At 48.4% G+C, this 24,919-nt stretch overlaps 1 protein-coding gene across 11 annotated transcripts in view; it reads left to right on the top strand.

Moving 5' to 3' along the window:
* The window catches only part of LOC139358406 (disco-interacting protein 2 homolog C-like), a 229,441-nt gene that overhangs the window by 55,781 nt on the left and 148,741 nt on the right, over positions 1-24,919 (top strand). For 3 of the 11 annotated variants that reach the window (XM_071078967.1, XM_071078953.1, XM_071078955.1), the window contains exon 2: positions 24,571-24,688. The exons of the other annotated variants lie outside the window; for them this stretch is intronic. The gene's annotated coding sequence lies outside the window, so the exon portion shown is untranslated. The remainder of the gene's footprint in view (positions 1-24,570; positions 24,689-24,919) is intronic. 11 annotated transcript variants of the gene reach the window in all.

Here is a 24,919-nt window from a genome sequence, read left to right as displayed (position 1 = left end):
GTTAGCATTTTATGTGCAAAGCAAATGCCAGTAGCATTTTGCAGGAGTATTTTGGAATTTTAAACACAGTGGGATAGTGCTGGGTCTCTGGGATACTGGTGAGGTGGACGTGACCTCAAGCTCTTGTAGCTTGCAAGCAGGATTGCTAAATTGTCACAACTGCAGTGCTGGAAAGTCAAAGTGGATTTCTGTAAATGAGGTATTAGTGCAATAAGGAACAGGTGAGTGCCCGTGGAGGGCAGTTTCTGAGCCTCCCAGACACCCCAGGAGGAAGCGGGGGACGGGGGCAGTTACCCACCAGAACCTGGACGGTGAAGCTGGGTTTGCCGGTGGCCCTGCTTGGCAGGTCATTACATGCAATAAGAAACAGGTGAGTGCCCTTGAGAGCGGTTTCTCGGCCCCCTTCAGAACCACAAGTGGAAGACGCTCCAAGGTGGGGGGTGGGGGTTCGGTTAATCCACAGGAGCCTGGATGGTGGAGCTGGGTTTGCTGGTGGTCCTGCGTGGCAGGTCATTACATGCAATAAGGAACAGGTGACTGCCCTTGAGGGCGGTTTCTCGGCCTGCTTCAGAACTGCAAGTGGAAGACGCCCCAAAGTGAGGGGGGGGCTGGTGGTCGGTTATCCAGTGGGGCCGGATTTGCTGGTGGCCGCTGCGTGGCAGGGCACGGCGTGGAGCGATGGGAGGGGAGTGGAGTGGGAATAGAGGATGCACCCTCCACAGCTACTGCTGGGAGTTGGCTCTGGTAGCAGAAGGGGCATAGATAGAGGGATTCCCATCAGGGGCAACACGACTGGGGTCCCACGTGTGGTGGATGCCGAGGTGTGGCTATATGTAATCTCAGTCTGCACAGCCGTCCTGGTGAGTGGGTTCAGTTACCTTCCCATCTCACATTTGAGAAATCTCGGGGGCTCACATCACAGCTAGGTGGGTTGGAACTAATGTCTCCGGCAGGACGTTGGCCCCAGAGCCCAGATCTTACCCGCCCCCGCTCTTTTCAGTCCACCAAGCTTGTAGAGAGGGTTGTGTGGTGGTGGGTGGCGGCTGAGAAACCAACACAGTAGAAGGCGGGGAGGAACTAAACCAGGCAGGAGACACAGGCAGTGCTTGGGAGGTCTGCACGGGGTGTGGGTGTGGGAGACACCTCTGGGCCAGTGAACCCCGTTCTGTGCTCCTGGCTTGCCCAACCTTGGCCCTCAGCCACATGCTGCGTGCTTTAGGTGAAATCTCAGTCGCTCGTGTGGTGCGGGCATCTTTTCTCCCTGGCTTTGCCTCTCTTTAAATCACGGAGTCTCAGTGGGGATGGCGGGGCGGATGGTGGTCCATGGAATTTGCCCTCCACCTCCCCATCCTTGTCCTGTCCTGTCTGGCCTGTTACCTGAATCTGTGTCTCTTCAGAGCCTGCAAATGAGTGGAGGCCACGACAGCCTCTCGCTGACCGACCTCTCAAACTTTTATTCATCAGAATAGTGTTAAATGCCGATTCCTAGGCACCCCCATTGGACTCTACGCCTGCCTAGCATGGGTACTTTGGGGAAGGTAGAGGATTGCTGGGCTGTTCCAGGGGGGAATTTGCATTGTTGAATGTCTATTGTGTTCCTTCCAGCACTCTACTTTCCACGCACACGTGGCATTAAACCTGGAAGACCTCTGGGTGCTGTGCTGGTGAGGAAGCCCCGGCTGGACGAGGGGCTGCTGGGGCTCGGACTTGATTCCTGGGCTGGGGGCTGCGGGCTGCGGGCTTATTCTCTTCAGTGGGTCTGCTGATGGGATGCCCTGAGAAGTCCTGCTGTGCACTCAGGGGAAGGTGCAGAGACAGGCTCAGAAAAGACAGACCATGGATTTAAAAATTCCTACTGGAAAATCTTTTATGAGCAAAGTAATTTGCATCTAACTGAAGACAATCATTGCTTGAATAATTGGTTTGTTTACAAAGTTGGTCCTATGAACAGATTAAAGTTTTCATTCATGCCTTATCTATAATGTGAATAGGAGCTATTACCGCAACTTAAATTAGCTTTAAATTTCGTATCAGATTGCAGTCCAGATTACAAACGGCTGCTTGATAATCTAATTGATAAAACGGAGGAATTTAGTGCTTGGAACCCAGAGTGAAGGGAACAGAATTGCTTTGGTTTCTCAAAAGGGTGTTGACTGAGTGGTGACCTGGGGTGAAGAGAAGTGGCTAGAGTCATTACACTCGAGGAGATGATCTGCCCCCGCCTTTCTCAGCTGTCTTCTGGACAAAACAAAGGGTGATAAATGGAAAAAATTCAGCACTGAGTTCGTCTATGCCCTGAGCTTCTCATACAGTCATTAATGGGCTGTATCTGTGAAGCCTCCATACAGGCACAAAGGAATTAGGCTAGAGTAAGGCGGCCGGCGACCTCTGGCGTCTGGACCGCGTGTCACTTCCTAAAGCCCTTTTGGGTGAAATGACAGTGGCAATGTCGTTGTTCGGAGGAGTGTAATCTCACGTATGAGATGCAGATTTTAAACACCAAAGTCAGGAAGCTTGGTGGGAGTGGCTGTCTTCCAAGTGGTTTTCTGTGCTGCCATGGATGAGGCGTGGATGTGTCATCTGTTGGTGAGATCCACTGGTGAAGGGGCTAAGCAAACCATGGAGGTCGGGGGTGTGAAGCTGCATCTCTTCTGGCATCCCAAGGAAATACATCTTGTAAAACTTGTGAATTTGACCCTGACCCTAACCCCAACCCTGAGTGTTGAAGTCTGGTGCAGTGTCTTGAGCCCTCTTCTGCATTGAGGGTGAGTGACTGTAAATGACCGATTCCTCAGTGGTGAAAGTTCAAATGTAGCTTCCCTGAGGAAGCCAGACCTCGGTCACCTGTATCTCCATTGTAAACACTGCGGCCCCTACGCGGGTGGCTGCAAGTTTCCAGGCCTTCCTTGGAGAAGCAGCCGTGAGGTGCTTGATGATTTGATAACATCAGCCACCTTCTGTCTTCTGTCTAATCACGGTACAAATGATTCTCCTACAAGGAAATGGATCTGGTTTCTTCCTGATCGTTGGAAGAAGCAGCCTGCCTAGGGACTCCACCGTCCTCTGCACTTTCACAGCGAAGCCTGTGTCTGTCTCCAAGGAGTGTCACGTGTGTCGTGGGAATCGCTTCCTTAATTCTTCCTGCTTTTGATAGCTCGGGTAGCTCTGCCTGTTTCACCCGGGATGAGCAGCGGGTGGTCTCTGGCTGCTGTGGGACTAGGGCTTGGGGGTGCATCATCACATCCGGTGGCCTGTCCAGGTGGGCATCATTGTCTTTTGCCTGTTGCCTGAGGCAGCTGTGATGCCATGGGGGTCATGCTTGTCAGGGCCAACCCAGTTCTTCCCGTGTACACCTCTCCTGCTGGAGTGCCTTTCCTTATGATGACTTGTTGAATTAACGTGGAGAATGCAGAGAGGCTCTGGGCCTCTCTCTCTCCCATTCTTACTCCCTGGAGCTGTGAAGCCCGAGAAGGGAGCCCATAGCCAGAGGCTCCTTTAAATTTAATTAGAATAAAGATTTGATTACATAGCTAAACACATTTGAAAAGAACTTCACAGATTAAATTCCAGATTCAACCCTTCAGGCCCAGTGGCCACGTTTCGGGGCTCAGCAGCTGTAGGTGGCTGTTGTCTTTCTGTGTTGGCTGAGCAGATTGGGGCGTTTCCAGTTCAGCAGGCAACTCTCTTGCATGGCTCTGCCTGTGGTGAGGGCACCTAGGCTGGAGAGCCTCGTGGGGATCCCTTAGGCCTCCGGCTGCAGCCAGGCTGCACGGTTCCTGTGCCCCGGGTCCTCTGCAGGCCCAGATGGATCCCACCACAGAGCCAGCACTGCTAGACTTGGGTACTGTGTGCAGACAGCAGAGGGTCACGTCCGGGCCTTGCAGGGGCTGGGGTGACTGGCCTCCTTGGCCAGGCTTCTGTTTCCGAGTCTTCAGGGGAAATGCATCCACCATCCACCATCCACACCGTGCACCAGAGGAAAACTGCAGGCTTCTCTGTGGATGGTGAATTGAGATCATGCAGAGTGACTAGGTTTGGGCTCCTGAGCAGCGTGGAACCTGATACCTTTAGGTGGAACCTGACATGCCTCCATGTGTACATGGCAAAGAGAATGCAGCATTGTCAGCTTGAATCCAGATGTGCTCCCGTTTTGAGGTGGAAGGTTCTGGGAGTATTGGCCATTGGTGATTGTGCTGCCGTGGAGGACTTTGAATGCAGGCACTGGTTTGGGATAACCCTGGTTTCCTGGTCCTGTATGTGGGCATCCCTGAATATCCCGGACTGGAGGAAGGCAGGGCAGATGGGAGGGTGACAAGAGGTGTCAGGTGTTTCCAGCTTTGGGGACTGATGCCATCAGATGGCCGAGATCAGGATGGTGGTGGCCAGGGACCAAAGCAGAGGTGCGTGGAAATGCCATGTTCCTCGGAGCATGGGGAGGACCTCTTGAACTCTATTCCTGGGCAACAGATCTTCCATTCTCAGGAATCTGTGCCATTGTAATTGAGTAGCAAATTCTGTAATTGCTCTAATTACTTACTGTTAAGTCCCCATGCCAATTACCATAAATTAGCAACAGTGATAACAGTTTGCCTGGTCAAACCTTACCAAGAAAAACCAGTGGACCTAGTTTTAGTTGCCTCCAGTTCCCTCCAAATCAGATTCCTTAGCGGCTTGTGTCCCCACACTTGCTGCAGTTCCTCCTGGGCCTGGCAGGCACATTCCAGACATTCACATCTCAGCTCAGATGCAGGCGTGCACATTATTTATAGAAAATCGCACTGCGCTGTGATCGGCTTGAGCTGACGTTCTCTAGGTGGGAGGTGGAGGTTCAAAAGTTCTAATGGGATGAAAGTAGAAATATGAATTTTAAAAATTCACGTGTTATGAACTCTGTTCAGTGATTTTCTCTGAAATGAGAGACTATTTGCAGATGAGGCAGTCAGCCTGCAGCTCTCCTTAAATCTGTCCTAGACCTCGATGCCATCCTTCGGCCTCTTCCTGGGTGTGGGGTGCTCTGCTTGAAGCAAAACCAAAGGAAAGAACGTGGTCTGCATCACTACTGCAGCCAGCTCAACGCGCACACCCACTGGGAGGGGGGTTTGATCACTTAACATTTTAAATGCATTTAACATTAAACCAGCAAGTCAGCCAGTGCTTTCTGTACGCAAGCTGCCTGGCTCATGGGAACCTGACACTTGACTTTTAAGAAGAGAGTACTTGCTTCTGTGGAGTGTCAATATTTGCCTCATTTCTTGAGACTCTGCTCAAAGTGATGAACGTGAGTAAATTAGGACCTTTTTTTTGTAAATTGGGCCACAGACCTCTCTAGGCAGAGTCAGGGGAGTAAACGGCTGTGAAAGATGCCGCCTGATGTGAGCCACGGCCAGGCACTTTGGAACCTGGGATCCCATCTCCAGCCTTTCAAAGGACACAGACGAATATAAAATGCAGATGGGAGAGTTCATAATTTGGGCATCTCTGTTCTTTTGAAATCAAAGTGCAAAGAAAAAGTTTTGCCTTGAGGTCTTAACCCATACTTGTTTTTCTCCTGAGGTTTTAAGATTTTCTTAACTGCTTTTCTCTCCCCCAATCCTTGAGGAAGTTCTATCTTCATATCTTCTTAAAAGGTATGGTTAAAAGATATGGTTAAATTCAACACTGAAATATAAAAACATGCTTTCATATTTTTCTTTAAACTGAGGTATCTGACATTGGTGAAGAACTAACTGGGAGTATTGGTTTATTTTTATTTTTTTGAGACAGTCTTGCTGCGTTGCCCAGGCTGGAATGCAGTGGCACGATCTTGGCTCACTGCAGCCTCACCTCTTGGTTCACGCCATTCTCCTGCCTCAGCCTCCTGAGTAGCTGGGATTATAAGTGCCTGCCACCATGGCTGGTTCATTTTTGTATTAGTAGAGACGGGGTTTCAACATGTTGGCCAGGCTGGTCTTGAACTCCTGACCTCAGGTGATTCGCTCACCTTGGCCTCCCAAAGTGCTGGGATTACAGGCAAGAGCCACCACACTCGGCCTGGGATATTCTTGATTATAATTGTAACATATCCCTTTAATAAAAACAAAACAGAACAACAACAACAACAAAACAGCTGTCTGAAAAGTCTCGAAATTAAAGAGCTCAATTGGACAGGGATTTGGACACCAGTTGAATGGCCCAGCACACCATAGTTACATGGGCCACTCGGCCTGTTAGGTCCTTAGGGTATTTGAAGTCATATGGATATTTGCATTTCTGCCTCTGGATATCGTGTTAGTATTCGGCTAGTGTTTGAGGGCCAGGCTCAGATCCGGGAAAACAAGAGCCCCTGCCCTCACGGCACTTCTCTTCCATGTGTGTGTGTCAGGAAAATAGAAAGCATAAGATTTTTTTTCAATGAGCTGGGAAGATGGAAAAACAAGCTTAAGATGTTTACTTGTTCAGAAGAAGGGAAGTGCAAGGAACACTCAGCTTTGTTGCTGCTGAAGGAGGCCCCTGGTGGAGGCTGTTTCAGAGGTGGGGTTTCTCTGAGAAAGGTGGTAAGAGCCAAATAGGATGCCCCATCTGGTTTGCCAGAGATGGGGAAAGTTAGTATCCCCAAAACAGCTTCAGCATTCTGGCAAAGCTTTGGAAAACCAGCTACGGTGTAGGACCTTGTTGGCCGCTGGGTAGAAGGAAAACATTGCTGGTCCTGAGGGCTGTACTGTTGTTCCACTGCTATAAAGAACTATCTGAGGCTGGGTAATAAGGAAAAAAATGTTTAATCGGCATACAGTTCTGTGGGTTGTACAGGCTTCTACATCTGGGGAAACTTACAGTCAGAGTGGAAGGTGAAGGGGAGGCCGGCATGTCTTCACATGGCTGGAAGGGGAGAGAGAGTGAAGGGGAAGGTGCCATGCACCTCCAAACAACCAGATCTCAGGAGAACGATCATGAGGACAGCACTTGGGGGATTATGCTAAACCATTAGAAACCACCCCCATGAGTCAATCACCTCCCACCAGGGCTCACCTCCAACATAGGGTTAGAGTTCAGCATGAGATTTGGGTGGGGACACACAGCCACACCATGTCAGGCTTCCCATTCTTCTCCTGCACGTGCTTCGCAAATGGTTCTGTCATTGGTTTTTGTTTCTGTTGATACATAATATACGTACATATTTTCAGAGTGCATGTGATACCTTGATTCACCCCTATATTGACGAAATCTGTGTACTTGGGATGTCTTTCACTTTAGTTTCTTTTCCTTGTGCTGGTTATGTTAAGTTATTCTCTCCTAACTGTTTTGAAATACACAGTAGATGACCCACTGCCATCCCCCTGCTGATTTATCAATAGTAGGTCTCGTGTTCCCATTAGGCTGTGTGTTTGTGCACATTACCAGCCTCTGCCCATCCTACTTATGAGTGGGCTCTGCTGGGCCCTGTTGACCACCTACTTTTGGCCTCCATGAGATCTGCTCTCAGCTCCTGCTTATGAGTGAGAACATGCGCCGTTTCCTTGCTTGACTCGTTTGCTTAACGTAATGTCCTCCAACTCCATCCATGCTGCCGCGGATGACAGGGCTCTCCGCTGTGTGGTGGAGTATTGCTCCTGTGTGTGTTCGGGCCACGTTCCCTTCATCCCCTGTTGACGGGCACTCAGGTGATTCTAGACCTTGGCTACTGTGGATGGAAGCTGAGAGCAGTCACTGGCTTTATACTCGGGGGACGTGAACCACTTTGATGTTCTCAAGCAGCCTATCCCCAAAGCCCTCCGTAGAATGCCGCATTCGTTTGTACTCATGGCTTCTTCCACTAGGATGAACAGCTGGGAAGGGGCTTTGAGTGAATGCTTGGGTTTCTGTCTTTAATTGGTACCCAGCTACATTGGCCAAGTAGAGGTCCCAGTGACCCTGGACACTACCTCACATAAGGTCCAAAGATGCAGTTAGGTTCTTTTTTTAACTTAAAAAAAAAATGCTTTTGACCTGGGTAAGCTATGGCATCATCAGTTAGAGTTTTTCATATTGGAAAGGTGTATATTTTATTTTCTAAGAAGGAAAGAAATCCTGTTAAATACTCTAACCACAGATTAAATCATGTCAAGGAAAGAGGTACTATTTTGGGGGAAAATTACCCCTTCATGTCAAAGATCAAGGAGATGACTTACATTGTTTAATTGAGTTAATTATGAAATCTTAAGTGGTTTTAAGAAGATGAGCTGTGGATCCTACAAGACATGAGACTGATACTGATTTAATGTTAGTCAGCCCTGACAGAATGTGGCTAATATTTAAAGCTTGCTCCAGTATTGCTTGATAGATTGTAAGTTAATGTAAAGATCTGTTTGACGCTTTTATTTTACAAAATATTATTGAGAAAAAGTTTGACAGCCAAGGAACGGCCTTCAACCAATTTCTTCCTAATTTCTATCACCAGAAAATTTTGTCCTGTTAATTCCAGAATTTACTTTTGGAAAGTTCCCGTAAGGAGAGCAGAGGTATTGGTGGTTGAATGGTGACTTGAATTTAGGTGAAGATCGTTAAATATTTCATAGTCATGTTTGTCTTGGTGGTTTTAGCAATTTTATATTAAACTTAGAACTGTGAGTCAAACCAAATCTGTTCTTTTGCTTTTGTGATACTCCTTTGTATGACTATACTGGTAAAGAATGATAAAATGTGTATTGGGTATTTTTTCTGTGTAGATATTAGGATTTTTAGGGGAACAAATTAATCATTCTTCTAATATACACTGTGCTGTGTGTTGGGTCCTTTGTATATTAGTTGAATCACTCTAATGAGGACCACTTGAAAGTCTGTTTCTATAGCAGATGTTTTATATGTTGACTTGTGTTATGCAAAATCCTTCATCCTCTAAGAAGACTAAGCAATGGGTTGGAGGAGAGATTTAATCACCCATTAGGTCTATTCCGAATGCCCAGAATTGAATGCAAGTACTAATTTTGTTTTTGAAGTGGTGTGTGTGTGTATGGGTGTGTGTGGTGAACTCCTTTTTAGGTCATGGGAGGGAGGTAAAGCGAAGATGAGATTTGCTGATGAACATTTGTGCATATGCTAGTGGAGAAGTCATATGACTTGACTGCACCTGCGTACTCTGATTTTGGTTTCGTTAGTGTCCGTAGCCACAAGCCTCAACTGCCTCTGGGACCCACCCTGAGGGGCTGTGGTGAGGGTTATTACAGAGTCGTGCGTCTTAGTGAAGGGCACAAACGGCCTTGTGGGCCTACTTTGGCTTTGTTTGAACGTCTAGATTGTTAAACTAAGTTTAACATTTTGAGGATTATAAATTGTGATTCTTGTCTAAGAAGAGGTTTCTGTTGTCTCTGAAGACAGGAGCCCCAATACAGAGGGTCCCTGGCTCCCAATTGTTACATATCTGATTTTTTTTTTCAACCTTGTGATGGTGTGAACTAGTCACACTCAGTGCATTGTTTGGCCCAAGATGGGCTGCCTCTGGATGAACCCGTTGTAAGTTGAAACTATGATGTCAAATGCACTTTCTATTTAGGATATTTTCAGCTTACGCTGGGTTTATTGGAACAGTTTCATCCCATGGTAAGTCAGGGAGCATATGTGCTCATAAAAGTGGAGACGATCTCATAGATACCGTGAGATATAGTGTCTCTGATGTTATAGAGATACGATGAAAACAATCAAGTGGGACTTGGAAGCCTTGGAGGGACTCACATGGGCGGCTCCTGGAATGCAATCTTGAGCGCCACTGGCTTCTGAATGTGACATCTGTACCTTCTGCTTAGCCCAGTGTGTTATTGGCTGCTCTCGAGGGCAGAGAGGTCCAGCGTTCCTGTGTTTAGGTATTTGAGCTGCCTTAAGAGGCTAGGTCAATTCTCACTGGTGTCTTCAGGGCTTTAGGCCTTCTGAACAAGCAGGAGGAAGCACGACTTTGTAGAGCTTTGGAAATCTCAACGGACTTCAGGGCCATCCCCTATGGCAGGAGAGAGCCCCACTGGAGGCGAGCAGGGTGCCGTGCGGGCCTCTGCTGGGCCCAGGCATGTACGGACGTTGTGAGGGCCACAGGACACAGATCGGTCTTGGTTCACAACTGGTGTCGATGGCCACGCAGCATTTCTGCCAGGTACATGAGTGCGGGGACTTGGGTTTTGGGGTGTGCGTCCTGGTTGCCTAGTTGCTTGGAAGACCCCCATTCAGACCCCAGCCTGAGTCACCGTGACAGGCCTCCTGCTTCACACGCCACACGGAAGCCGTGGCGTCGGTCACTGACGTCCACCGGGTGTCAGATGTGCGTGTGTATCTTCCTTGGTCTCGGGATGTGTCTTGTTTTGAGGTTATAGTAAACGTTCTTTACGAGGGGTTTTGGATTTTTTATGTTGTTTGCAAGGAGGCAGCAGGGAGTGCTTGAGCAATGAGATCCCCTTTCCAACCAATACAATTTCAGATCCCAGCAGGTAATTAAGGCAGCGGAGCTGTGGGATCACCTTTGCAACCAATGAGAATTCAGATCCCAGGAGGTAATGACGGCAGCGGGGCGGGTGTCAGAACCCTGAACTGTGGCTGTTTCTGGTGTCTTGCCCCGCGGACAGAGCGTGCTGGGGCCTCCGTGGTCCTCTGTGGGGTGAGTGGAGCGCATGAGCTGGGTGCTGCTGGGCCCTGGCTGGCTCCCCAGCCCGGGGTTTATGCAGGACTCGTTAGACAACTTGGAACCCAGAAAGCAGCACGAGGAGAACGGGATTGTGCCTTTCTGGATCCTTGGTGCTTCCCAGTCTCAGACACTGAGTAGGCTCTGAGGGGTCTCGCCGGGAAGACTTGCACAGTCGGCCCCCGGGATGGAGTGGGGCTGCAGCGGGTCTTGCAGGAGCTGGAAGTGGGGGTGAGTGTCTCGCAAGCGGGACCTTTCAAGTGGGCCCAGCAGGATGCATCTGTGGAAATGGTGCCACCTAACGCAGGGCTGCGGCCAGCAGGACCTGAAAGGCTACAGCGGGCTGTGTTTCTGCTCTCTCTCTCTCGAGTCTCTGCACGGTTTTCCTTGGTTTTTGTCTGTTTGGAGGACGCTTCCCCCTTTCTTGCGCTTACCTAGCCTTCTGAGCTTCTTTGTTGAGTACGACAAAGCCCTGAGAAGGCATTTTTATCGCATAATTGTGTTATCCTGGTGGCTGGATAAATGACCTGCAAATGTGGGTGACTCAGGAGCTCTGAGGGTGTTCAATATCCAAGACAGAGGTGGGAAGGAAATGTTCAGGCAGGCATCAGAGGATCTGTTCTCTGCTTTACACTGGGGCCCTGGTTTGCTGACAGTCTTCACACTCGATCCAAAATGGGGGATAATGAAGTCTCACGGATTCGGCTTCAGCTGAGAGCTGCCTCCAGCACAGTCTTGTGTGAGTAACAGTTTCTATGTTTGGTGCGAAGGGCGGGCGTCAGTCAGTTGATCTTATTTGTGGTGGTGCTTATGGTGGGTTTTCCGTAAGGAATGTAGACTTTATTAGCTTTGGCAAGGGAATCCTGAGTGATAAATTGGAAGAATGTCTCAGGAAATTCTGGAACCTGCAGTGAATCTGGAATCTGTATGAAATTGAGATTTGGATTCTCACGATTTCCTAATGCTACCCCGAAACCCAGTAGTTGAGACAGTCGTAGAGCTTCAGTTGTGCTGCCCCGGTTCCCCATTTTAAAAGGGACACGTTGCTTTCCTCTAGAATGTTCTGAGCTCTGAGTGCTGCCGGCAGAGTGACCAGCTCTCTGCATCAGAGGGGAAGCCAGGGCTGCGTTCACGGCGTCGCGGCAGCCGGGAGCTGACCCTGGACCTCAGGCACGTGTGAGGCTGACCATTTTCTGTAAACTCCAAGGGTGCAGTGGTCTCCTTGGCCCTTTACAGTCTTCTGAAGCTTTTGATGTGTCTGCACTTTGTAGATTTTTCAGAAGTAGACAGCCTTTTCCCACACCCTTGGGCTGAGTTTCGTCAGAGGCTGGTGTGTGGGAAGCACCACACCCACATTCTGACAGGGAAGACTCTGGTGCCCAACTGAGGTCAGAGTGGAAATTTGTTCTTCCTTCCCTCCAGTCTGGTCCAGCTGCTCCCTGCTTGGCCAGAAGAAAATCATGCTTATTCAAGTCGTAGGCAAACCCCCGAAGTCAAACATTTGTCTTTTTTCTTTAATATGCCCATTTAGTTTATATGGAATGATAGCTAGAGAAATGCCTTTTAGGGGAAAATTAATTTCCTTAATTACAGAGAACTTTTTGGATAAAAATCAGGAGGCTATTTTGTAATAAGATCTAGTTAAATACTACAGTGGAAAGCTCCTTATATTTGGTCTTACACTTGGGCCCTGTGTGCGTGTCCGCATGCTCGTGCTCATGACGCCAGGCGCAGATGTGAACTACAGGCACAGTACATACTTTCTGGTTGCTTTTTTGAACGTCTTATTGCTTGACCTCTCCGACTCAAATGTTGAGTTATGTTGATTCTGTTCAGAATGTTTATCCCTCCGTCTAGGGTCCAGTCGTCTTTCAGGGAGGAACCGTCTTCCTCATCTCTGTCTCCTACAGTATTGTATATTTAATAGTCAAATATTTATAGGTTACATGGGTGACTGATCTGTTCATTAGGAGGAAAACAATGCCAATTTTCACATCATTATAATGGACTTGTTAAATGATTGTTAGTATAATGAAGTTTCCATGGCAAAAGAGGCTTTGCAGATGTGAGTGTAACGGACAGTGAGATGGCGGAGGACCCTGGGTTGTCCAGGCGGGTCCAGTGTCTTCACATGTGCCTTTTGAGAAGGCAGTACGAGGGTCTGCCTCAGAGGAGGAGACCTGAGGACGAGATAGAGGCCAGAGGGCTGTGGGGGTGAGGGCAAGTGTGGGGCAGGGGCAGGGTCCGGAGAGGTGCAGGACTGAGGCCGGGGCAGTGGTAGGAGGGGTGTGGGGCTGTGAGCCAAGCTGCATGGTGGCTTCTATGAATTGGGAGACTCCAGGCAGGAATACAAGCTACTGAGCCCTTGACTTCAGCCCTGGGACTCCTGACTCCCAGGGCTGAGAGGAGGTTTGCATTTGTGGTAATTTGTTGCAGCAGCAATAGGAAGCTACTGCATTGTATCTGTTCTTCACCTCCAAACCTTTGAAAAGTAACCCTGTTGTATTGGCCTTTTGTGTGCCCTAAATTCTAATGAGATGGTTTGTAGGAAATAATGGACACAAACGATGGCAGAACAAAAAGTTGGACAGAAGCAGTGTCTTCTGTGGTTCTGTAGTTTGGGTCTGGGAAGTTAGATTTCGGTCAGAGTGTGTGGTCTTGTTCAGCGTATACCTGGAGTACTTGTTCAGAGCTCCTGGGGGAGTGGTCTTTAACACTGTTAGGATTAAAACTCCAAGCACATCAGGGCCAGAGTTCCTGAGTCAGTGTTAGGCGACCTTTGAATAAGAGTTGGCATGTAGAGTCTGCCCACTTTACTAGTATGAAGAAGCAAAATCTTTTTTTTTTTTTTATTTTTTGAGATGGCGTCTCGTTCTATCACCCAGACTGGAGTACAGTGGCGAGGCCTCGGCTCACTGCAAACTCCGCCGCCTGTGCTCAAGTGAGTCTCCTGCTTCAGCCTCCAAATTGCATGATTTATTTTCCTGTTTTATATACTTAGTATGTGAAAACTCTGCAAACTTTATTAATACAAATGACATGCCAGAACTTAGGAGAATCTGGTATTTTCCCATGCAAATTAGTAGTGATGTGGAATTCCTGGGCTGATTTGGTTTTATAAGACATGGGGCAGATTCTTTGCCTTATTTCCGTGGAACTAACAATTGTTAATCACCCAGCACTCTTACCTCCCCCAACAGCTCAGGTGAGGGGGGTGTTACCCCCACTGTCGTGATGAGAGGCAGGAGACTGAGGCTTAGATGAGCAGGTGACACATTACTGTCCAGCCCCACCCACCCTGTAGTTTCCTGCCATGGCTCAGCTGTCTTCCTGCAAGAAAGGACAGACACCCTGGTGCTGGGTAGAATTCCTTGTGAACCCCTTTCCATCCTCCAGGGAGTTCTTGCTTTACAGTGGTGGCTCATGGGGAGTCCTCTGGCCCACTGAGAAAGTGACTCATGTTGTGACATTACTGTCTCTGTCCGGCTGCTGTCGATTGGGTGATTTGTAAAGAGACATTTATTGCTCACAGCTCTGGAAGCTGGAAAGTCCAAGGTCAAGGCAGTCCAAGGTCAAGGCACCTGCACATCTGGTGCCCCAGGGCCTGTGGCTCACAGACGGCAGCATCTCGCCGGGTCTTGCGTGGCAGCGGTCATCTCGTCAGAACTCACGTGGTGGAGGAGCAGGAGGGCTCCTCCAGGCCTCCCAAGAAGGACACCAACCCTGGTCCTGAGAGCAGGACCTCCCAAAGGCCACACCTCTTAATGTATCCCTTCGGAGATGGTTTCAGCATGAGGTTTTGGGGACATTCAGGCCAGAGCCATTGCTCTGCTGGGGTGTTAGGGCTGCATGGCATCATTACTGCAGCAGAGCCACAGCTTCTTATCTGCATTTGCTGCAGGAGAAGGACGCAGGTGCCTGTGCAAGTTGGGGTTCGGTGCAAGAAGTGGAGACCCTCTGGGAATCTTAGCAGGAGGAACTTAAGGACTTTGAGAACTGACACCTTAGGACTGTAGTTTTCTTCAGACTGTAAAAACCTTGGTGTGTGATAATACTGAACATTGCCTGAGCCCTGTGATCCTTCAAAACAGTGATGGTTAAGACATTCCCCTTCCCCACAACTGCGCCCCCACTTTTACTTCAAGAAGCCCGTTCCCATGTGGCTTAGGCTGACTGGTGGGATGACCATTTACCGAGGACAAGACCAGGTACAGGCCTTCAAACCCCCCTTCTCTGCCTTATAAGTGATTAGCTAAACTGCCTGTTCCCACTGATCAATCACTTCCCACCTTGAAATGGTTCTTCGTGGTGCATTTGCGCCTAGGGGGATGGACTTGTCTTTGACTGTCGCCTTCCACAGAGGACAGTTAGGGTGGGCAGGAAAGAATTCTCTGCTACAGGTCTGCATTCCTGGCTGTTTCCAGAAGTGGGAATTCTGGTGCCCTGGAGTGTGGGAATGGATTTCTAGTGTCCCAGCTTCAGGTGGAGTTGAAATTGAGTGAGGCAACCCACCACACCCATCTGGAGCCAGGGACTAGAGCCATTTTTAAAGTGGCAGTTTCTCCATAAGATTACCCAAAAAATGCGCTCAGCACGTTTCTTTCTTTCTCATATGCATTTGGCCATCTAAAATGGGAATGGTGGTTTTTTGAAGCATGGATGTAGTTTTAAATTTTGAGTATTGTAAACCTTAATGTAGCTTCTTAAAATGTTTGCCTGATTATCTGGAGATTTACTAAACCTTTGGAGTGGTAATAATGAGTTGATCTATATGACTTTGCTTTCTATGATGCAATGAAAGTACTCTAATTAAAACCTCTGCAGTTGGGTCAGCACGCGATTGGCCAAAACAAATTCTGCTTTTTGGGTTTCTTTAATCAAACAAGGGAGTAGAGTGTAGGCTGAAGTGGCAAATTCATTTCAGAGCACGCCAGAGCCCTCGTGACACCACAGAGCCACACCTAGGAAGATGTGGTTTCTGTAACAAGCTTTGGAAAACCAAAGTTCAACTTAATTATCCAACTTTGTTACAGAAAAAGCTTAGACCAGATGGCCAAAGACCTGATTGTTTCATGGTTGAGACATGGTTATAAAATTGCCCTTACTTGGTGCCAATCAGTGTTGGTCCACAGTGATACTCCTCCAACCTCACTGAATAGTTTGGAGACTGATATGAGACTGTGAAAATCTCCTTAAGGTGAAAAGGTCTCTGGAGCACCTGGGAATATCTGCACACCCGTGGCCATTCCCCTATAAGATGGAAAGGACGGCTGGGTCACGCGGGAGCATCCGCACACCCGTGGCCGTCCTCTTTAAGACGGAAAGGGCTGCTGGGGTGCCCCGCAATGTCTGCACACCCGCGGCCATTGTGGCTGTCCCCCTTTCTGCTCAGTCACCTCTGTGTCCCCGCATTCAGGCTTTGGGACACTCATGAACAGCTCGTACCCTGGGCTGGTGAGGAAAGAGTGGGAGGTTGTTCTGAGGCTCTGTCACTGTCTGCCCTGTCATGAGCTGGGCAAGGCAGTGGCAGTGACCCTGGAGGAGTCTGGTCAGTGGGGGCTCCGGCAGGAAGTGCTGAGGCTTGAGGTGGCTCTGCCAGTCGTCACCAAATGTCTTCCCTCTTATTTCCATGATTCCTTCTAGTTCTGCACCTTGCACTGCAGAGTCTCTGTGTGTCTATAAATACACATGAGTTACGATACAGGTGTCTCTTTCCCCTCTTTCAGGGGCTGGGCCCAGGGAGTGAAGTGCAAGACTCCCTTACTGCTGGATGCCCACCAGCACGAGGCACTGCCTGCCCTGCTGACGAATGCCTACAGCGAGTCCTGGAAGCCTCCTTCTGAGCACCTGGCCTGTTGACGGTGTATACGGGAGACAACGGAGCTCCCCTTGCCCCACCCTGAGCAGAGACTGGGGAGGCGGGGGCAGCACTGCCCCCATGGTGCATCCTTGGTGCATGGAGGAAAGTCTGTTTAGCCGGGCGAGGTGGCGGGCGCCTGTAGTCCCAGCTACTCGGGAGGCTGAGGCAGGAGAATGGCGTAAGCCCGGGAGGCGGAGCTTGCAGTGAGCTGAGATCCGGCCACTGCACTCCAGCCTGGGCGACAGAGTGAGACTCTGTCTCAAGAAAAAAAAAGAAAAAAAAAACACAGCCCATCCTCTCAAAAGCAGGGTGACAACCACATTTACTTCTGGAATCTTAAGAAAGGGCCTGTCTCTTTGAGAGAAGAATGTGGCATGAATGTGTGTACCTCCTTTGTTTTTTTTGAGACAGTTTCCCTCTGTCACCCAGGCTGGAGTGCGGTGGTGCAATCTCAGCTCACTGCAAGCTCTGCCTCCCGGGTTCATGCAATTCTCCAGCCTCAGCCTCCCAAGTAGCTGGGACTACAGGCACCCGCCACCACGCCTGGCTAATTGTTTGTATTTTTAGTAGAGACGGGGTTTCACCGTGTTAGCCAGGATGGTCTCGGTTTCCTGATCTCTTGATCTGTCCACTTCGGCCTCCCAAAGTGCTGGGATCATAGGTGTGAGCCACCGCGCTGGGCCGTATGTGTGTACCTCTTTACAAGTCTTGCCCGATCTTTGCATTGAAAAATTATTGAAAACCTTAAGGATGTAACTGACAAGATCTTTATAGATTTCTCCAAGTAAAAATTTGGAAAAGTGAAGTGAACCCATAATTTGTTTTATTTCTGAGTCCCACACTTGGATTTTTAAATGTGGGCAAAACATCTGTATGTTCTTCAGCCTGATTTCCGTGGAATCGTGAATGAAACGTGCTGAAGTTGCCGTGCGGATTTTGTTATGTGGCGGTGACAAGTGGGGCTGGTCATTAAACAACTGGAGGGATCCCTATCCTTTCTGTGCTCTTGTTGGACACTAGGCACGTGCTTGGGTGTTTTCTGTGTGTGTGGACAAGATGAGGACAGAATTTCCAGATTCACACGGTGGTATCTTCTCCCTTTTCTGTTAAAACGTGTCTTCTGCTGCTTCTACATAGACCAAGTGTTTCTTTCTCTTGCCTGTCTACAGAAACGCTGTTTAACAAAAACTGCATTGTAAGCATGTGAAGCTGAATTCCACATGATAAAGCAGATAGAGATGACTGAGTATACTGTTTTGTGGAAGGAAGGTTTAAAATGATTTTTAGCTTTTTCCCTGAAATAGGGAATACTTTTAACTTTTTCCCTGAGATAGGGAATAATGAAATGGGAAAATAATTAAATTTTCCCATATAATTGTTAGATTATATTTAATTATTAGATTATTCATGTATTGCAAGGGAAAAAGGAACTAGATCATCCCATGTACCCAAATGAAAATTTAAAGGGTATGGGCGAGTTCATTTGAACTCCTTTAATTTGTTTTTGTTTGTTTGTTTTTGACAGTCTCACTCGGTTTCTCAGGCTGGGTGCAGTAGTACAATGACAGCTCTCTGCAACCCCAACCTTCTAGGCTCAAGTGATTCTCCTGCCTCAGCCTCCCCAACTGCTGGGATTTACAGGCGTTAACCACCACACACAGCTTATCACCTCTTGGAGACTAGCTATGAGTTTGGGCATTCACTGAACTATATTTTGGTTAATTCTCAAAGTTTGTCACTGTTTATCTTTAATTTGCTAAAAATCTACATATATTGTAAAATGAGTTACATTTCCTTAGCATTCACGGATTCCCTGTTAGTGGGGCAGAGACGCAGAAGGGCAGAAGGCATTCGGACGTCATCAGGTTTGCAGTTGAGTGCTTTCCCCGAACACACTGGAGCTCTGGGCTCTGTGGCCCCACGGGGGTCCTCTGTCCACTGAGGGGGCCAGGTTACCTGGGAGGTACCTCCAGCCTCTGCAATTTTGCCCTTTTCAGGTTAACATCTCATCGTTGTCCTGGACAGCACTGTCTTTCGTTCACTGACCCATGAGTGGACAGCTGGTCAGTGGCCAGTGCTGCTTCCTTCAGCTGGGAGGTGGTGATGTGATAACACTTCCGTGGAAATTGGTTCTTGGTGTATTAAGGGTTCAGTTGTATGTTTATTTTTAATCTGCACCTCTGAATTGGTCTTTTGATTGCAAAGAGATTGCTTACTGGATTTGTTTCTGAATATTTGGTGGATAACAGGAGAACCTTGCTTATCTGTGTGTTCATTTAATGTGTTTTTGCCAGGCATTTATATGGGTGTGTTAGCCCCTAGCCCACTTTCTGTGTGTGGTGGAGTCATTGAAATCATTTATGTGAAGTCTCTCTTCTATCAAGGCTAGAGGACGTGGGGTGGTGTCTCCCTAAACTAGAGGGAAATGGCATTGTTCTGCCCTCCTCCCTGGGAACGCTGGTGTTTCCAGGTCTCTGAACTTGGCTCCCACACTGGGAGAGTGGCTGTGGCTTCTGGAGCCCGTTTTGGGCGGGACTGACTCCTTCATTTGCTTTATTCCCCACCGTCTTTGCTGCTTTGTGACGCAGGGATGAGGGAGTTGGGCCCGGGGGCCTTGCCTGTGCCTGAAGGGCCCGATGCAGAAAACTCCTGGTGGGAAGGATGTTCCTTGAGGGCAGCTTTTGGAGTCTCTTCCTACTTTTAACTAAGAAGCAGCTATTCACATGGTTCTATTCTGCTGGTGTGTTTCAAAATAATTGGTGTAGAGTTGCGAAGATGTCCGAGACACCCATGATCCACTCCGGGCCAGTGCCGGGCATTGTGCTCAGATGCCTTCAGACCACATTCACATGCCAAAGATTCTTGCTTGGTTATTCTCAAACTTAAGAGAATCTAAAACGCGAGCCACGGTATGGATTTTCTCTTGAGCCCCCATGACTTTGCCTTGTATTTTGGGCATGAATGACTTCATCAAGGGGAAAGAATTTGAGGAAGGAGCCTCTGAGGCTAGGAGGGGGTGGGAAGGGGTGGGGGGAAGAGGAGGGAAAAGGAGCTGTAGAGGGAGGAACCAGGCTGGGGCTGGGGCGTCTCCCCATGATGCTCCCCCACCCCTGGCGCGAGGCCCCAGGGACTGACTGATTTTCCCACAAGAAATGTGTATAATTGCGTGTCTGTTTTGTGGGCTGGCCATTTGGATTGAGGGAATGTCTGTGTTGTGATTCCTTATTGATTCGAAGGTTGGAAAGGTTTGTGCTCAATACAGGGGTCTCTTGGTGCTATGGGAAATGTGATCGCAGCTGCCTTCTGGGTGGGGAGAGCCCTCGAGGCCATCAGTGGTGGCCGGTGTCGGCCTTCGCTTCCCTGGGTGAGCTGCCCTCAGGGTGGGAAGGGAGGCCCTCGGTGGTGGCCGCTGTTGGCCTTCGCCTCCCTGGGTGAGGGCTGCTCCATCCCCGGCTCTCCGACTCCTTGCCTGGCACCTTCCTCGTTGGGGGCCGTGATCCATCAACTTTGTCCACGCGTGTCCTGCAGACTAGTGCTGACTGCAGGTTGAGGAGTGGTCAGAGGAGGCCAGAGGAGGCCCTCGTGATGCAAAGCTAAACGTTTAATGATGGCGCTGCTGAGTGCATGAGCCACGTCAGCCCAAGAGTCTGAGTAAGAGGAAACCGCGGGGTGGAGGGAAGACTGGACAGATGGGTGCTTTCCTCGGCCCCTGGGAGCACGGCCATGTCCACGCTCAGACCTCCTGGTTTCTCCCATATTTCCATAAATAGCAAGGGAAGGATATGGGGCACCCAGGGACCTCAGGGGTATAAGCTGTGTCCTCGCGTGGCCCCAGCTGTGGCCAGTGACGTTATTCTCTTTAACCTCAGGCTTATTTTCTATAAAAACACAAAGGGACAGAAGTAGTTCAAGGGCCTGTAAAGACTTACGTAATTGTTAATAGGCCTACTTTTATGCTTTCTTATGTATTAAGAGCAAATCATGAAACAAACTCATTTCTGTTTGAAGAAATCTTTACTGCTCTCATTTTTGTGGCAAGCAGCCTTGATTCTTTGCTTAGTGAGCGTTAGTGCCCTCCTGCCCAGTGCTGCTGCCTGGCGTGTCCTCGCACACACCTCTGTCCATTGGTCTCCGTTCACCTTTCCGCCTAGAATTGTAGGAGGGGCGCTGGGATCTTAGGGCTAGAAAGAAACCCTGAAGACCACTTTTAGGGGCGACTTTTAGTCAGGGCTTCCAGAGAGACAGCCAGCCAGGTGTGCGTGTGTCTCCAGGGCGAGGCCTGCTGCAGGGGCTACAGAGTCCAAGAAGCCCCAGGACCCACAGCCTGCAAGCTATAGTCCTGAGAGGGTGTGGCTTGAAGACTTGAGAAGCGGAGGTTGCAGATCCGACCAGGGTCTGAGGAGCTGAGACCCAGGAGCACGGGCTGCAGAAGACAGATGTCACTGGCCCATCAGCCAGAGAGGTGGAGTGAACCCAGTTTTCCCCGCCTTGCTGTTTTACTCGGGCCCTGGGGGGATAGGGTGGTGCCCCCCACACCGGCGAGGATGGGTCTCCACTCAGTCCAGAGACAAACATGCATCTCACACAGAAATAATGCAGAACCAGCCATCTGGGCACCCCGGGCATGCTCAGGTTGATGCACAAAACCAATGCCGCGCGTGGCCCTGACATCTGCGTGTTCGCATCACTCCACACACATTGCTCAGTCATCGCCTTGGTGAGTTTGTAAGCTCGTTGTGTGGTTCTGGGGCTCTTTGTCCCTGGTGATGAGAGGCTCCCCACTGTCCCAGCTCAGGTATGGAAGGTGATGGCACCAGCGGCTCCTTGTTTCTCAGACACCTGAGTGGGTGCTCTGTGCAGCCAGTTCAACCTGCAGCAGCATCTGTTTCCTATGCCGATTCCATTCGGAGTATGTGCCTCCCTTCTGTTGAGGGTGCAGCCTTCTTTCAGGGAAGAACTGTGTCCTGTTCGCCTATATCGCCTGTGGTGTATCTCATGGCTGAATAAGTAGCTATAGGATACCTCGGTGGCTGAATGATAGGTTCATTGGAAGGAAAATTTTATATTTTTTTTTCTTTTTGGGATGGAGTTTCACACTCAACGCCCAGGCTGACGTGCAATGGCACGATCTTGGCTCATTGCAAACTCTCCCTCCCGGGTTCAAGTGATTCTCCTCCCTCAGCCTCCCAAGTAACTGGGGCTACAGGCTTCCGCCACCATGCCTGGCTAATTTTCGTATTTTCGTTAGAGAAGGGGTTTCACCATGTTGGCCAGGCTGGTCTTAAACTCTTGACCTCAGGTGATGCGCCCACCTCGGCCACCCAAAGTGCTGGGATTACGGCCATGAGCCCCTGCACCCAGGAACTTAATACCGTTTTTTTTTTTCCTTTAAATCGTAATGGGCTTGTTAAATGCTTACGTTTTTTTTTTTTTTTTAATTTATTATTATTATACTTTAAGTTCTAAGGTACATGTGCATAACGTGCAGGTTTGTTACATATGTATACTTGTGCCTTGTTGGTGTGCTGCACCCATCAACTCGTCAGCACCCATCAACTCGTCATTTACATCGGGTATAACTCCCAATGCAATCCCTCCCCCCTCCCCCCTCCCCATGATAGGCCCCGGTGTGTGATGTTCCCCTTCCCGAGTCCAAGTGATCTCATTGTTCAGTTCCCACCTATGAGTGAGAACATGCGGTGTTTGGTTTTCTCTTCTTGTGATAGTTTGCTAAGAAGGATGGTTTCCAGCTGCATCCATGTCCCTACAAAGGACACAAACTCATCCTTTTTGATGGCTGCATAGTATTCCATGGTGTATATGTGCCACATTTTCTTAATCCAGTCTGTCACTGATGGACATTTGGGTTGATTCCAAGTCTTTGCTATTGTGAATAGTGCCGCAATAAACATACGTGTGCATGTGTCTTTATAGCAGCATAATTTATAATCCTTTGGGTATATACCCAGTAATGGGATGGCTGGGTCATATGGTACATCTAGTTCTAGATCCTTGAGGAATCGCCATACTGTTTTCCATAATGGTTGAACTGGTTTACAATCCCACCAACAGTATAAAAGTGTTCCTATTTCTCCACATCCTCTCCAGCACCTGTTGTTTCCTGACTTTTTAATGATCGCCATTCTAACTGGTGTGAGATGGTATCTCATTGTGGTTTTGATTTGCATTTCTCTGATGGCCAGTGATGATGAGCATTTTTTCATGTGTCTGTTGGCTGTATGAATGTCTTCTTTTGAGAAATGTCTGTTCATATCCTTTGCCCACTTTTTGATGGGGTTGTTTGTTTTTTTCTTGTAAATTTGTTTGAGTTCTTTGTAGGTTCTGGATATTAGCCCTTTGTCAGATGAGTAGATTGCAAAAATTTTCTCCCATTCTGTAGGTTGCCTGTTCACTCTGATGGTAGTTTCTTTTGCTGTGCAGAAGCTCTTTAGTTTAATGAGATCCCATTTGTCAATTTTGGCTTTTGCTGCCGTTGCTTTTGGTGTTTTAGACATGAAATCTTTGCCCATGCCTATGTCCTGAATGGTACTACCTAGGTTTTCCTCTAGGATTTTTATGGTACTAGGTCTAACATTTAAGTCTCTAATCCATCTTGAATTAATTTTCGTATGAAAAAACTGCTTTAAAGTTCATATGGAACCAAAAAAGAGCCCGCATCTCCAAGACAATCCTAAGTCAAAAGAACAAAGCTGGAGGCATCACGCTACCTGACTTCAAACTCTACTACAAGGCTACAGTAACCAAAACAGCATGGTACTGGTACCAAAACAGAGATATAGACCAATGGAACAGAACAGAGTCCTCAGAAATAATACCACACATCTACAGCCATCTGATCTTTGACAAACCTGAGAGAAACAAGAAATGGGGAAAGGATTCCCTATTTAATAAATGCTGCTGGGAAAATTGGCTAGCCATAAGTAGAAAGCTGAAACTGGATCCTTTCCTTACTCCTTATACGAAAATTAAATGCTTACGTTAATGTTTATTTTTAAAAATGTTATCTGTGACCTTTCAGCTTTTCATAGCACTTCTCGTGTGAATATTTTAAAAAGGCCCTTTAGTCGTGGGGGAGAAGGAGGTTATCCCTTTCAGCAGAGGGAGATGGAAGAACAGGCCCTGGTGGGTCTGAGCACAGGCAGTCACCCCAGCCTTGGTGCTTGCTTAGGTCTGTTCTCCGTTCACCGTAGCCGCATCCACTCTCATTGTCAGCTTAAAAATAAGCTTTTTCCTCTTTCTAATCGGAACAGTTAGTTTGTTAACCGTCACATTAAGGTATCGAGAATGATGGCTTTCAGGCCTCAGATATGACACAAGTAATAAATGCAGCTGACCCTGAACAACATGGGTTTTGAGCTTCGAAGGATCACTTATGTTAATTTTTTTTCCAACCAAACCCTTACTGAAAAAACCTGGCTTTGTGGAGGGCCGACGTTTCCTACATGTGGTTCCATAGGGTGGCCGTGGGGTCCTGTGGATACGTAGATTTGGGTAAACTCGGGGCGTGTTCTGGAATCCATGTCCCTGTGTATACAGAGGGACAATTGCAGCTTTTTAGAAGTTTGTGTCCTGCCTTGTCCTAAAAAGGTTCCAAGGTGGATGCAAAATTATTTCATTCCTTTGGTTTTCTTGGTGGGATATTGATGTTTATTCTTCAGTGTCTAATATCCTGAGTGAACAGAGTTACCGCTTCAGGAACAAAGCCAGTCTGGAAACACATATTGAGATATCCACCTTTTCTTCATGGTTTCACAAAAGGCCATGATCATATTTTATTCAGTTGAACTGTAGGAAACTGCCAATATTTGCTGTTTTTGGCCTACAAAATGGCAAGTTCGTACGATATTAAAAACAAAGGCTTCCTGGATGGGGAAAATAGGAATCGGTAAGAACCTGAAGTTCTCTGTCATGGCCTCTGAGTCACAGGTAAATAAACCTGCGTGAGGGGGAGTTGACTGTACAGTATTTTCCTTCTGTTTTGATACTGTCAGAAAAAGGTCAGTTCCAATGTGTTGGGTCCCTTTGCCTCAGCTTTGCTGCAGAAGGGACTTGCCATTATACCTCTTGTTCCCAGTGCCCAGGAGGCTGATGCCACATAGAAGACCTGCAGGTCGGTGGATGTGAAACAGGCATCGGACACGCTGTGCACCTTGGGACGCATCTGAGAAGTGTGTGCTTGCAGCAGATCTGAGGTGAGGGCGTGTTCCATCTCCTCTCCCTTCTCTGGCTTTGCAGGCCTTTGAAGTTGGTCCTGGAAGGTGAAATTAGTTAATGCTGATTTAAGCTCCAGGTCAAAGCCTGGGGGCCGAAGAGACCCGCCCTTCACTAGGAGTGTGAAGCATTGGGCCCTCCCATCAGGAGGCAGCAGGGACTCGAGAAAGCCCCACATGCCCTCCAGTTCCCTTATGTTGAAAGTTTTTGTA

Source organism: Macaca nemestrina, chromosome 15, assembly GCF_043159975.1.
Source record: "Macaca nemestrina isolate mMacNem1 chromosome 15, mMacNem.hap1, whole genome shotgun sequence".
Lineage (NCBI taxonomy): Eukaryota > Metazoa > Chordata > Mammalia > Primates > Cercopithecidae > Macaca > Macaca nemestrina.
This window is presented reverse-complemented; position numbering and strand designations above follow the sequence as displayed.